This window comes from Synchiropus splendidus, chromosome 18 (assembly GCF_027744825.2).
Source record: "Synchiropus splendidus isolate RoL2022-P1 chromosome 18, RoL_Sspl_1.0, whole genome shotgun sequence".
NCBI classification, from domain to species: domain Eukaryota; kingdom Metazoa; phylum Chordata; class Actinopteri; order Syngnathiformes; family Callionymidae; genus Synchiropus; species Synchiropus splendidus.
In genome coordinates, this window is record NC_071351.1 from 10,288,255 (window position 1) to 10,302,013 (window position 13,759).

Below are 13,759 nucleotides of genomic sequence, written 5' to 3' on the forward strand. Positions count from 1 at the left end.
GTTCGCCATCGTCATCACTTTGTAGTTGTTGCCCCCTCCTATATATATATATATATATATATATATATATATATATATATATATATATATATATATATATATATATATATATATATATATATATATATATATGAGATGTGACAAAAAATAATATATAATTTGCGGTCATTTTATTGTATTTAGAAGCTAGTTTGGACCCTTTTTTGTTTGTTCAGAGATTTAATCGAGAGCACGGACTTAATATAAAACGGTGGCAAATGATGGTTTCACGAATATCCGTCATATTGATGCAGTTATTACACATTCTATGCACTGTTTTTCGTGTAATATGATATGATGATTATAGAATGTATCTCGTTTGAGTCTTTGTTGGATCATAGTGCTATGATTAATACATGTATTCCCTCCATTGTTTATTTCTATCCGCTGATTTAGCACGTCACACCCTCCAGAGTGACGCCTGCTGCGTACACACGTTAAAGGTTACAAGATTACAGGTTTATAAATTCAAATGTCCCATGTTGAAACAAACACAGCGCTGTTGCATGGTTGTGTCGCCAGACCCGCAACCAGAAGTGGAAAATCTGAATGATACTCCACATAGATCCAAGTGCACTGGAAACTTTAACTTGTTCCAAAATCCAGTCCGGTGTTCGCTGCACTGCCTCGGGCAGCAGTGCCCTCTAGTGGTCGGTAAGGAAATAGGTCATCATTTTTACACATTCCTTTTTTTTCTCTTTGAATGAAACATTACATTTAATTTGATTAAATTGTCGACAAATTAAACACACTTCCACCAATGCAAACACAGTCCAAGTGAATTGATGAAGGGTCAGATGGTTTTAAATTAGATATACTATATCTAATATATTAAGATGACACGAATATCAGTTTACTTTATGAATAAATGCAGAATATGCGGCAAAATTAACTTTAAAATATTGTCTTTTTAAAGAGAACTTTTTAGTGGTGAAATAGTGACCCTCACTATTTCATGGAATTTAGTGTTACACACATCTTAACCGTTAGGGGGCAGCATCTTATTATAATACGTCGGAAAAAACACTTGAATTTCAGTGCATTAAGTTGTGTGGACGTTTAAAAGACTCGTGAAAAGTCATGTACTTTGAAGGGCTCCCCTGCGTTACTGTATCCCCTTTCATCGACATTGTGGTTCTGGATGTATTAGTAGCACACGTTCTTCTAAAACATCTGTGTTTATCCATCATAGCAACTGTTCTGTGTCAATAAACACTGAGCAGGGTGTAACTCATCACCAAACGGTGGCGCTCCTCCAAGTTCCTGGCAGATGAATGAGCTGCATAGGAGCTCACGTCTTTCAGTATTCAATTGATTTGCAGTCATTACCTCTGAGAGGTTTTGGTCTCCTTTAAGATCTTAGATGATTCTGTTGCAACTGCCATTTTAAATGATCACTGTTAATAACTGGATGGAAACAGACTTGCCACTTACCACGAGATGTCACTTGACTTAAACAGTTGCTACTAAGGTTCATTTCGTGACAAACTTAATGTATTTTTTTGTAGAATTCACTCGAAAAGTAAAATGATTTAGCATTCATTCACTCCTCTAATTCCCCGACCAAAGCTTCTTTATCCATCAGAACAGCGTATTTGTAATTGAATCATATTACCAGTGATTTGCTTTCATTTTTTTCATATTTTTTGGTCAAAAACGCATTTTAATTGCGTCAAGCAAAAGAATCCCCTAAAAGTATTTTGGATAAAAGAGTCATTTGTCATTAAAAGCATTTTGTTAATTAAGAATAATTGATGTTCCGCTATTAGAGGGAGGGCCTTTTGGAACTGGAATGTGTTTGGGAATACAGGCACGAAAGCTCCATATTTTATATTGTGCACAGAAATGTTATGTCTCAAAATGCTAAATCTATCTATCTATCTATCTATCTATCTATCTATCTATCTATCTGTCTGTCTGTCTGTCTGTCTGTCTGTCTGTCTGTCTGTCTGTCTGTCTGTCTGTCTGTCTGTATGAAGTTCTGATCGTCTTAATATGACCTCTAACTTCTGGAAATTTGAGCTGATATTTGGCTGGTCTTGCAGTTTAATAGTCAGTGTTATAAAATAATAGTCCCACTGACGGCAGCTTCCTGACCCACCTCTTGTTCCCCACCCAGCAGTTGAGAACCACTGTTATATGACCTAATGATCACGCTATTACAATAGTCACACCAGGTCTTATGGTTAGTGATGAGTGGATTGTTGGTGGTTGAGGGGTGATGAGTGGTCAACAGAGAACTCTCATGACTCCATGGCTCTGGCGGGGCGAATCCTGGCTATGTGAAAAGACTAGGTTACTTCAGTGTGGCTCATAAATGTCACATTTCACTGCCCCCCAGTTCAGGCTGGCTTAATTATCACACCTGGGGAAAGAGAATCCAGTGTTTTCTGAACCAGAACCGTGTTTGTTGGGTCACAGAAAGCCCTGTCCATGGAAGCTACCATCAGGAACTAATGATTGGACCTCTCATGCACACTTCATCCTTCGCTGTCACGAAGAGAACAAAGCAGTTTTCACTCTTCCTCGAAGGAATGAGATGTTTTGTGACTATCCTTATGCTACACAAGATATAGGTTTCATTCATTCATTCATTGTCTATTGTATTGGAGTGTAAGGGGTGAGAGGTTGGGGACACCCTGGACAGCCACGCACACATACCAATTCAGAGACACCACTGCGCCTGACTTAGGACTGTGGGAGGAAACCCACCCCTTCGCCGGGAGAGCATAACAGAGTTGCCTCCAGATGGATTCGAACCGACAACCGTCTTGCTGCAGCGTCTTTGCTCATCACGTTTATTGAAAGTAATTTCAGAAATGCATTGAGATTTGAATCTCTCTGACCTATTTCAGGGTGAAAGGTGAGCGAGATGGGCGCCGGGAGTCAAATCTGGGACTAGTTGATCGTAATTTCATGTTTCTATTGTGGTGCACGGATTTATCTCCCCCGTGCTCCGGCTGCAAGTAGTTCCGGTGCTTTAGCAGGCGAGCGAGCTGACGGAGCCGGCGGAACCTCTCGGTTCTTGAGCGCGGACGCTGGCTCTAGTCGTCCCCGTCATGACATGCGACTGACCGCGGAGGAGGTCGGCGAGAGGCTGGCGGAGCGGCGAGCACGACCCGTCGGCTGACAGTGACGACACGCACCGCTGGAGCTTTTTGTCTCAAGTGCGGGGACGAACGTCTCGAGCTCCGGAGGCAGCGTGCAGACAAAACATTCACCCCGGTTCATGGTCATCCTCGTCGGTGAGTAGCCTCTCTTTCACCAGCCGTTCTTTAAATTCAACCGCTGTGTCGGGGCATTTGAAATTTGACTGCAAAAGCGAATCCAGCTGTTGAACTACGCTGCTCTGCTGTCACTGTCACTGCGCCGTACAACAGCTGTGGAGTATCTGTCTTCACGGTGAAAAGTTAGCTTTCAAGACTGCCTCTTAACCAATAATATTCTGCATTTAATTCTTTTTAAAAAACTGGGCTAACTTGAGGCATCTCAAAATAATCATTTCTAATATATTTGGGCTTTATAAGAAAGAAAAAAAAACACAATATGTACTTAAAATGCCATAATTTCTTTACAGAAATAAAGAATAAAATTATCAGAATGTGACTCTGAACAAACTCAGAGTAGTTATGTGAAGTTTGCAATATATCATGGAATTCATTTTAGTCACTTTTCATTTTCATGTAAATAAACCGCCTACTGTCACAAACTATGTCAAGTAGCTTTATAACTACCTGTGAACTAATTGTGTTAGTGGTTGTCTGCATGCCTTGAGAAGGATTGGCCTCCCATCCAGGGTCTCCCCCTTCTTTAGCCACCTGGTAGCCAGGATAATCCAAGCATTTAGGAAGACTGTTGCCACTATACTGTGGGCTGAATGAGGTCAGGAGGTTCTCTGTCAGGTCATTCAGGTGATGCTTCCTGTTTGATCAGTTTTAGGTTATTTTAGATTAGGATTGTGGTTCAATGAGAGAGAAAATATTGGGTCGGAAATAAGTGAATATGCGTCTCCTCTTTGTGGACGACTGAAGTCAAGACTCCTTGAGGGGTGAAGGGAATCTGTTGGCTGGTGTTGATCTCTGGGTCCATCAGTTTCTGGTTATTTATTACTATATAATTGTACTGTAGTTTTTCAACATTATTTTGAACAAAATCACATTTGTTCTCTTTTATTGAGAGATTTTGCAGTCTAGTCACATTCACTCCAGTGCATTAAGGGGAAAATGTTCATTTAACTTAGTGACCAAAATACTGCACTGACTTGATACTGAACAGACTAAGAGAGAATCATAAACATGAAAAGTTGATAAAAAACAAAATGGAATATTTCACTTGTAATTTTACACAAGGTCTGAGTTTGTGAGTCAGAAGGCCAACTGTGGCCTCTGGGCTGGAATTTCACTGCTATTTTACAGCCAGCAGCAACTAAAGAATCAAAAATCACGAGTGGTTTAATGCCCGCATTGGTTGCTACAATAACACACGGTTGACTTGTTTAAACAAGAAAATGTGAGCGATTGCAGGAGCAAAGAAATATGCAGGATGGTACAAAATAACAATCAGCTGCTGCTGCGTTTAACGTCGAGTGGTTTAGTTCAAAGCCTTGGCCAAGCGTCTCACCAGTTTGCACGCGCTGGAGTCGGTCACTTGCCACAGCAAATGCATCAGTGTCTGCAGTGACCGTTTTGAAATCTGCTGGAGCTGTGAATGAGAGGTCAAATTACATATTAAGTACGAATGACTTTCTCCCCACCAGATTCATTAATTATGCAAATGATTAAATCCATTCATTTGCTTCCACTTATTCGAGGCCAGGTCGCAGGGGTAGTAGTCATAGCAAAGAGGCCCAGACCTCCCTCTCCTCCTCTTCCTGGGATGACGTGTGGATGTGATCTCTGCCAGACCCTCCTGCTCCTCTCCATGCGGAGAGGCAGGGCGTCAGTTTCCTTTGGGCTCAGCTCTTTAGCTTCCCCAGGAATTAGAGCGACATTTCCTCTAGACCTATGTCACAAACAAGACGAGTCACTTCAGAAGAGCTGATAGTCTTCACACGTACTGTAGTTGTGAGTCTCTCAACATGCTTTGAATTGTCATCTTTTGGTGTGAAGGCATGTAAATCTCCCAGTCAACAGGGAGTGCTTCCATTTTATTGAAAAATGTATGATGCTTGTCATTGTGCAGTGGTCAGTACCATTCACATCAAGCACTTGGTGTCAGCAGGGGCACGATGGTGTCCTCCAACCATTTATACACGCAGCCATTTATCCCTCCCAAGGAGGGATGCTCTGATCAACCGGTCACCGATCATGATCGGCCGATTTCAGTCGATCACTACCTGTTATTGCCGATCACAGCAACCGATCACATGTGACAGCCAGCGTTCTCATGAAGCCCCGCTGGTTGTGACGCGTCCGCTCCTCCTCACTGGCTGCTCACTCGGCAGCAGCATGTCTGCTGCTGAGCTTCTTTCAATCTGTCAAGTAAAGTTTGCATCCTGCAGCACATGCACGGCAAAATGCTGCGCAGGGAAGCACCTTCAAGTTAAACACGCCATTTTAAGCGCCAGCACTTGACATTGCACGGAGAGTTTTCCAGGCTCATGAAAGTGAGACGGCTGGTTCCTCAGCAGCAGGCTGTTAGCGCAGCTGAAGCTTAACAACACCCGCTGGTCCGAGCATGACATTCGGAACACTAATTGTCCAAAAATTCGTCCCTGTTTTGTTAGCCACCTTAATCTGAAACATTTGAAAACGTCAGGAGTAGAAAATTTCATAAACAGGCTCTCTGTCTTGGAGTCCCGCTACAAGCGACCAGTATGTAAATATTTCACGGACATAGTAAAGTCTCGAGGGATTCACCAAAGTGCGACGTCTCACATCGAATTAAATGTTTTTCACTTGTCCTTTTGACATAATAGTTGCTGCATGCTGCAAGGTTTTTCTATTATTTGCCTCCTTGAAGAGGTATATAAAACATGCCTGAATTTAAATGATTTTATGGTTCATTTTTTTCACAAAAGGTCTTGTCATTTTGATTATAAATTCATAGTCAATCCTTGTGATCGGTGTCGGTGATCGCTATCCCCCAACTTTGGGGGATGGATCAGTCCAGCACTTCATCACCTGAGCACCCTTCCGTTGCTCCACGCGCCTTCAAAGTGAAGCTCATGTGCATTAGCCGTCATCCAGTTTCGAATCAGAAAATATATCTTAACCTTGAAGCCGACTCCCTCGGTGCGTTCATCACAAAGGAATCCTCTTCCATAGGCTGCCTTGAGTGCATCACTCTGCGAACAGAGCGTTACCTGACCATAGACGGTGACCTTGGCCATCATTAGCGTTGCACCGCCAAGACGCGAGACATGTGAAAACACAGATAAGAAAAGAGGCTTGCATGCGTGTGACAGACCGGGGAGGGGGGATCGGAGAGTACCCTGCTTCTGATTTGGACTTTTCTCTAATTCCTATCAAGATGAGAGCTGTCTGAACAGATTTCTTTCATCATTATTTGCTCTGAGATTTACTTGCGCCTGTAAATGGTGTTGATTGAGGGTAATTTGGCTTTTTAATTGCTGAACAGCTGCCGCACTCGCTGCTGATTGCCATTGTAGACTCTCTCTCAGTAGATCACTCATAGAGCCCTAAATGCCTCATTAAAAATGTGACGCAGAATCGCATGGAACGTGAAGAGTCGGGGCCCCTCCATGATGCTTTACTGATTCGTGTTTTATCAGCGGAAAGGTCGCGGTAATTATCCTCAATGTCATCAAATGCTGCGCAAAGACACGGGTCTTGGTAATGACTTTTTGGAAGTTGCATTGAGTGGGATTTGTGGAAACACTAGGCGGGCGCCGCTCTTCATATGGAGCACCTTGAGTTTTTAAATATTTTGACTGCCTTTTGACATGCAGCACCCGTCTGCAGGGTATTGCGCTTGTCAACCTTTTCCAGTGAAACTGTTGAAGGGCTTCCGCGCTGTTGAGAGAAGTTGCAGAGGTGCATCGCGGTTCAGGTTTCTGGCTGTTTTTTTTTTTGTTTTTTTTTTTTTTAGACCCCAGAGCTGCTGAGAAGTATGGTCCATGCTTTGTCTTTGAATGTCTGGAAATTCCCCTTGGTTTCTGAGCAATTTAGAGACGTCACTGTGACTAAAACACATGGTCGTTTGAGAGGCTTTAAATAGCAACTGACATGTAGTTAGATTTAAAACGCAAGAAGCGCCAATCCATGCCTTACCTTGCCCCAACCTCTGTATTTCTTTTGCACAGGGTTTTAGCTAGGTGGGTGTCTGGGCATCTGCAAAACATGAAAAAACGCATGCCCGATTCTCTTGTGCTTGTGCCTTGGCATCTGGTGGCTAAGCTACGGTGGAGAATCGGGCGTCCATTTTTTCATGACGCCCAGACGCCCTCCTAGCTAAAAGCCTGCTTTTGCTGCCTTCTGCGTCAGTATAGGACGCACAAGTCCACTTTCCCAACTTCCATATATTACACCATGGGAGGAGGAGGGGTTGCATAGAAGGAGAATGTAGAGAAGGAGAACTTCAGTGCATTTTGTTTAACTCGGGGAACACCATCATAAATGTGGGTACCAAACTCAATGGCAAACGTGTTCAACAGCGCGACACATGATCTAGCCCTCCACCTGAGTGAAGACACTCTATGTTGGTTGTCCTCTATATTAACCCCGGCGTTCTAGGTCCATCACTCCTCTCCACAAACCATCTGGCCTCCCTAACTTTGTTTCCAAACATCTCTGCATGAGCTGCCCCCTCGATCTTCTCCTCTTCTTTCTTTGTGATAGTCTCGTTCTTAACATCTGCTTTATCATCTCGTCCACTAGAGCGAAGCGCTTCTTTGATCGGACTCGATGAAATCAAATCAAGTGAAGGCCGGTGAAGAATGTATGTACACAAAGCTCACATGAGGACATCCCACACACATCCTCTTTCATCTGGTGCTCATTCGCTGTGGCATGGAAGTGATAATGCAGGAATGAACGGACGGAGGAAAAGGAGTGTGGGTTCGCCATGTTTGGTAAGACTGAAGCTCTGAAGAAGCAAAGGTTAGTCAGCTGTCAGTTTGTATACATTCATATAAATGAAGGCATATGTTTATGATCTTACTGCGAGAGTGGTTTTTAGATAAGTTACTAAAGTTATTTTTTAAGTCTGGTTTAACTTTTACAGCACATGTTGATGCAAGCATTGAGTCCCCCTTGACTCTTGAATCCCAAACTTCCTGTTTTGTCATTTCTCCTGTACACTCAGGGTCTTGACTGTGATGCCGCATGTCTCTTAATTTCTATCTGCCGGAGCACATGAAGGGCACTGCAGCCTGCTGCTTGTTAAAAACCGGCAGAATTGATGCATGAGTGTATTTGCATATAGAGTGGTGAAGTGAGATCGCATCACAAGTGTTCACTGGAGACGCACGTGGAGACTCATTTTAATGCAGGTGTGAACATGCGCGCTTAGCGCCGGCCACTGGTGATGGCATCTTCCCAGGCGCATGTTAATGCCGCGTCTGAGCCTTGTCACGGCGCCGCAGACGGATGTCGGGCGGCGGCAGTACTTCGGTTAGCACAGATGTGACGGGGCGACTAGCTTGAAGACAGATTAGCGGCTCCTTCGCCTCCGCCAGAAGCCTTCTAATCTGCCGCTGTAATTACCCTGCTGCTACAATTATATCAGGTGGTTTTAATCACCAAAGGGTTGTGTGAACTTATCAATTCATTCCTTAAGAGAGATTATTAGAATGACCTAATAATATTGGGTAATTAACATTCATTTGTCGCAGGAAGTGCTATCGTCTGTTGACACGTGTTGTAGTAAAGAGGCGAGGACCAGGATGACACGACTCTTTCAGAGTTCATTTTTGTTTATGCGCCTGTATCAGCTCAGAATGAGGTATATTGTAGGTCATGTCAAACCTCTCACACTCCAGGCTCTATAAGTGTTTTGAATGTCGCCCTTGGCAGGCTGTGTACCCTAGTCCAGTGATTGTGAACTAAAGGTCCGGGGCCGATGGTTGGGCCGTGAATGCCCCCTAGAGGGCCGCTAAAGGTTTTTTTGTTTTCCACCTTTGGGCTACAAGGGCCGTGAAACGCTCAGCTTCTAATACATGAGCCACATATGGTGGCAGTAGTGTGTCACTGAATTGACTTGACAGCTGCAGATCCGTGATATTTAACAACTATGGGGAAGTTCCTGAAAAGAAAAAATAATATAGTGATGACGCCCCTGTTCATGAAAGCACCTCTTGATGCAGTTTTGGAAATTATTTAGAACATTTTATGGTGATACTTTCATTTACATTTCACTTATATCTTCTTTGGATTTTAAATAAATATAATATTTTTATTTTATGATATTTAGACATGGTTTTATTATATTTCTTTTATTCTGAATTATTTTTGGGTTTTTTTTTCTTTTTGTCTTTAATAAATTTGATGAACATGACTTTCACCTGGTTCTGCTGCAGGTTGGACTTTTCGATGGCAAACAAATATCTTTGCAATGAGCTCATGGTTTCATGTCATTTCACAAGGTTTTGGTTTGTTATAATAAAACAATGCCAAAATATCCTAAAATATTTTTTATTATTATTTTCAAAATAAACTCTGAAGAAGATATAAATAAAGCCTAAATGAAAGTATCGCCATAAAATTTTCCAATTAATTTTCAAAATTAACTGCATTCATGAACAGTTTTTGCTTTTGTGGAGGTGGCATCATTTTCTTTATGATTTTTTCTTTTCAAAACTTTCAAAACCTCAGCCCTGCGGATAGAGGATGGAAGGCATGCTGTCAATCAAGAGCATTTTCATGTTTTCAGTCAGTTACATTTGCTTACATTATTTTCAGTGTTGCTCATCAAACCATGACGATAAAAATGAGTTTAAACAAGTCAAATGTGCACAACAAAAGCGACCGATTTAAGAAAGAAAGAAAACTGACCTTGTTTTTTAACACGACTTGAGAGGTGTAGGAAAGTCTTTAGGTGACTAGAAGGTAGCGATAAGTCTTGTTTGGTAGATGTCGCACCACAGTCTGCGAAACAGTGGTGGTCTCTGTGCTCGTATTGTTGCACCATGATATCAGACTCGCTCCAAGAATAAATGAGGCATCAACCTGGGGAGACCTGTGCTTCTTTCTGGGCGTATTGTTCCTTGCTTTGTGTGATAAGAAGGATTAGTAGGAGTGGGTCTGGTAGATGGTGCGGAAGTCTTTTGCTGACCTTCCTGCCAGCTACTTCACTTAAATTGGTGTAATGCCTTTATACTAAGACAAGATGGTGAGAGTAGTGTGTGGCTAATATATGTATCATGGGGCTGAAGGGCAAAAATGTCAAGGTCTCAGGAGGCTTTACCAGCTGTGTGAAGGGTTCAGCTTGTGCATGATTTTCCTATCATACAGCGAAGCTACCCTCTCCACCTGCAGCGCCAACTATTGGGAGTTATGACAAAAACAATCCGCTGTGATGAATATAACTGAACAAGCCAAGCACCTCCTGTTTTCTATTGGAATCCCTCTCTGGAGTCACTGTATTTTATGTCCCGTCTCCTTGCAACGTAAACATAAATGTGAATTTAAATGCGGTGAATCCTTTTTATCTTGTCAAAATTCTCTTTGATTCTGTTAGCAGAGTGTGGCTCTGATTTAAAAAAAGGAGGATAAGAAAGATAAAGGCTGTCATCTGGTCTGCATGGCTTCTTACACGGGTTCAGTGCAAATGTAAAGCTTGTTTCTCCCGAAAACCGAGGGTGTTGTTGCGCTGGTTATGTTTTAATGAGTAACAATTGTCAGCCAATTTGCATGTAAAACAATGTAATTATAAACAACCATCAAAAAGCTGTAATACTTCTAAAAAATGTAAATGATTCTCCATTATAAAGAGCAACAAAACCCGAGCTGGTGCCTCAAAGCCAGGGCCGCGAGGTTTGGGATGCTCACTTCCATTATTAATGCTATTCATAAGCCAAACTTTTTAGGTTGCTGCAGTTGGGTGCTTTAATCTATTTTTGCTGTAAATTAATGAATTTTTAAAGAGAACTGGTCCGTGCTGAATAGATGTGAACGCAGTTTGAGCTGTTGTGACGCAGTGCTATAAGCCTCCCTTTACTGTGCAAAGTATCAGTTCACAAACAGCATCGCTCTCGTGGGACCCTGCGTCGAGGGATTATACTGAAATGCTGCACTCCTATGTTTTATTTATGACAAAATGTGCCTTTTTAACTTTGCCGTTGTCAAAATCCTGAATTGTGATAGCAGGAGTTGACACTCTTCTGGGTTGCAGAATGCCTTTTTCTCCTGCAGATGTTTTTAGGTGGCGAATTCTGTGTGGGCTTATTGAGCTAAATGTTTCAGTCTGAGGGAGTCGGCTTGAACTTGTGTACGTTTTCAGAAATTTCGCTTTCAAACCGGGACGTTTATGTTGTTCAATTAGCAATGAAGAAGAACGTTTTTTTTAAATCCTTAATTCCCTTTCACTCGTCTCATGTGACCCACTTTGACACCAGGAACGTCTTCACTGCTTATGCTGAGGTTTTCGACAAAATCCTGCTGTCACCGCGAACAAGACACTCAGGCTTTTAGCTAGGAGGGCGTCTGGGTGTCTGCAAAACATGAAAAAATGGACGCCCGATTCTCGACTGTAGCTTAATCTAATCTGGCACGGCCAAGCTGCGGTCCGATCGGGCGTCCATTTTTTCATGTTTTGCAGAGCTACCTGAAAACCTGAAAACGCTCAAGCCACCACAGTTGAATGTAGAGGAGTGGGACTTTGATGAGACAGCTTCGTGCCCCTAACTCGGGTAGCTTGTATCAGGGACCTGGGTGAGCAAAGTGCGGCCTGGGGGCCACATTCGGCCCATTGTGTCAGATTTGGAGTCGCAGGCCCATATGAACTGCTGCCTTGAGCAAGGAGAACCGGGAACTGCCTCCAGAGTCCCGAGCGATCCCATGGATAATGAATGAAATTATAGTTTCTTCGTGTGATCAGACTTCAGTCGCAGTGCAGGACTGAATTCTTCTTTGCTGTTTTTGCCATGGTTTCCAATCATGCTTAGCTTAATGTGATTGACCTTCATCATTCCACTCAGGAGCCAAGTTCATTTCGTCCTCTCTACTCCAGTCAAAATATAACTAAGATTGGCTTTTCCTTTCATTTGGGCATGTATGCCTTCGAAGAGAAGAGGCCAGGAATTGGTGTGAATCACAAGTCCGATGCTGTTGTTGGTCCTGGAGGGTCAGTAAACGTTTGCAACCTTTTGGATTGTGATATGCAACCTCTGCGAGGGCATGAGTCAAACCTCGATCCTCCTGTGTGAACCCACAGTCGTGCTGCCGATACACCGGCTTTCTTTTCCTCAAATTCCCTTTCACTGGCAAAAGCAGTTTGATTTCTCTTCGGAGATGTCATAGGTCTCACTCGGCTGACACCGACCAGCAGGCGGCTTTAAAAAAGACAGACGTGCGTGTCGGAGCTATTGTCCTGGGCGGCAGCGTTTCCAGCGTTAATTCCCCCTCACCGCTTTGATTACCAAGTTTGATGTAACACAGTTTGAAAAGTTGTTCGGCATCAAGAACTCTCCAGGTCTCCTTTCGAGCAAAACCATTCAGGATCAAGCGATAATTGCTTAACCCAGTTCCATTGAGAGAAGAGCGGGCTGCCACCATAAGGGCAGCTGATTTGGCGTGATATCTCATAATTGAACCTTTTTCAGGGGTATGTTTTCTGGCGCTGAAGCAGAAAGTAATTAAGACGTTCAATGCTGCTTTTTTGGACCTTTTCCTCTTTCTTTTGAATAGCCCACACTCGGAGACATGGCAGCGCTCGGCACGCTCACAGACTTTCTTTTGACACATTAGCCCGACCGTTTGCCAAGGCAGTCTTTCCCAGAAACCCCCTCTGCTCGACACGCTCCGGGTGGTTATTTTGTCATTACTTCATTTTCCTCAGAAAATATTTTGATGCCTCTTTCCTTTGGTCGCCTCCCCCGTCTTTCACCCATCCCCCGTCACTCCATTGAAAGTTGTCTATTAAAATGCAGAACTGTAAAGCCTCTCAGTCTAAAAGGCTCCTAGCAGCGGGGGACTGTTGGCTGTTAGTGATGCATACAGTTGAGTGAGTGCATCACAGCTACAGAGTCTAATGGGTGAATACATTCAATCACACAGACCCTCAACTTTTTAAAGGGACAATGCCCTCCCTCTTGAAAGCTCCCGTGTAAAGAGTGTATTTAAATGCTTTCTTCTAAAAGGGTGAGGGTAAACCCTTCCCTTTTTTTAAAGCGCAAAAAATACTGCAATGCAGTTAATATCAATGTCGCAAACCTGCAACTAAATCACATGATTTTGTGTTTTAAATATGGGAAGAACCTTATGATACGATACACAACGTGATATTATAGTATTACGATATCCTCATGACAATGTAATGCAGAGGTGGGCAGTTAAATTTCCTAAAGTGCCACATTAGAAATTGTAGCTGTTGTGAGGGGCCATCATCAAAAGAAAGGCAGCGATGACTACAAAACATGACGGAAAAATATTTGAATTCCATACTTACAACAAAGACAAAAATGAACCTAAAAAATTAAATGTAAGTTAGGATATTAAGAAATGTAAATATAAACCCATTTAAATATTTCATTTCATATTCATTTAATTTAAATGTAATCAACATAACTGTGGACCAGACGTTCCAGATAAAAAGGCAATCT

At 42.7% G+C, this 13,759-nt stretch overlaps 1 protein-coding gene across 1 annotated transcript in view; it reads left to right on the forward strand.

The window, feature by feature from the left end:
* Positions 1-2,561: 2,561 nt before the first annotated feature.
* The window catches only part of LOC128749066 (forkhead box protein J3-like), a 53,977-nt gene continuing 42,779 nt past the window's right edge, over positions 2,562-13,759 (forward strand). The window contains exon 1 of the mRNA XM_053848256.1: positions 2,562-3,284. The gene's annotated coding sequence lies outside the window, so the exon portion shown is untranslated. The remainder of the gene's footprint in view (positions 3,285-13,759) is intronic.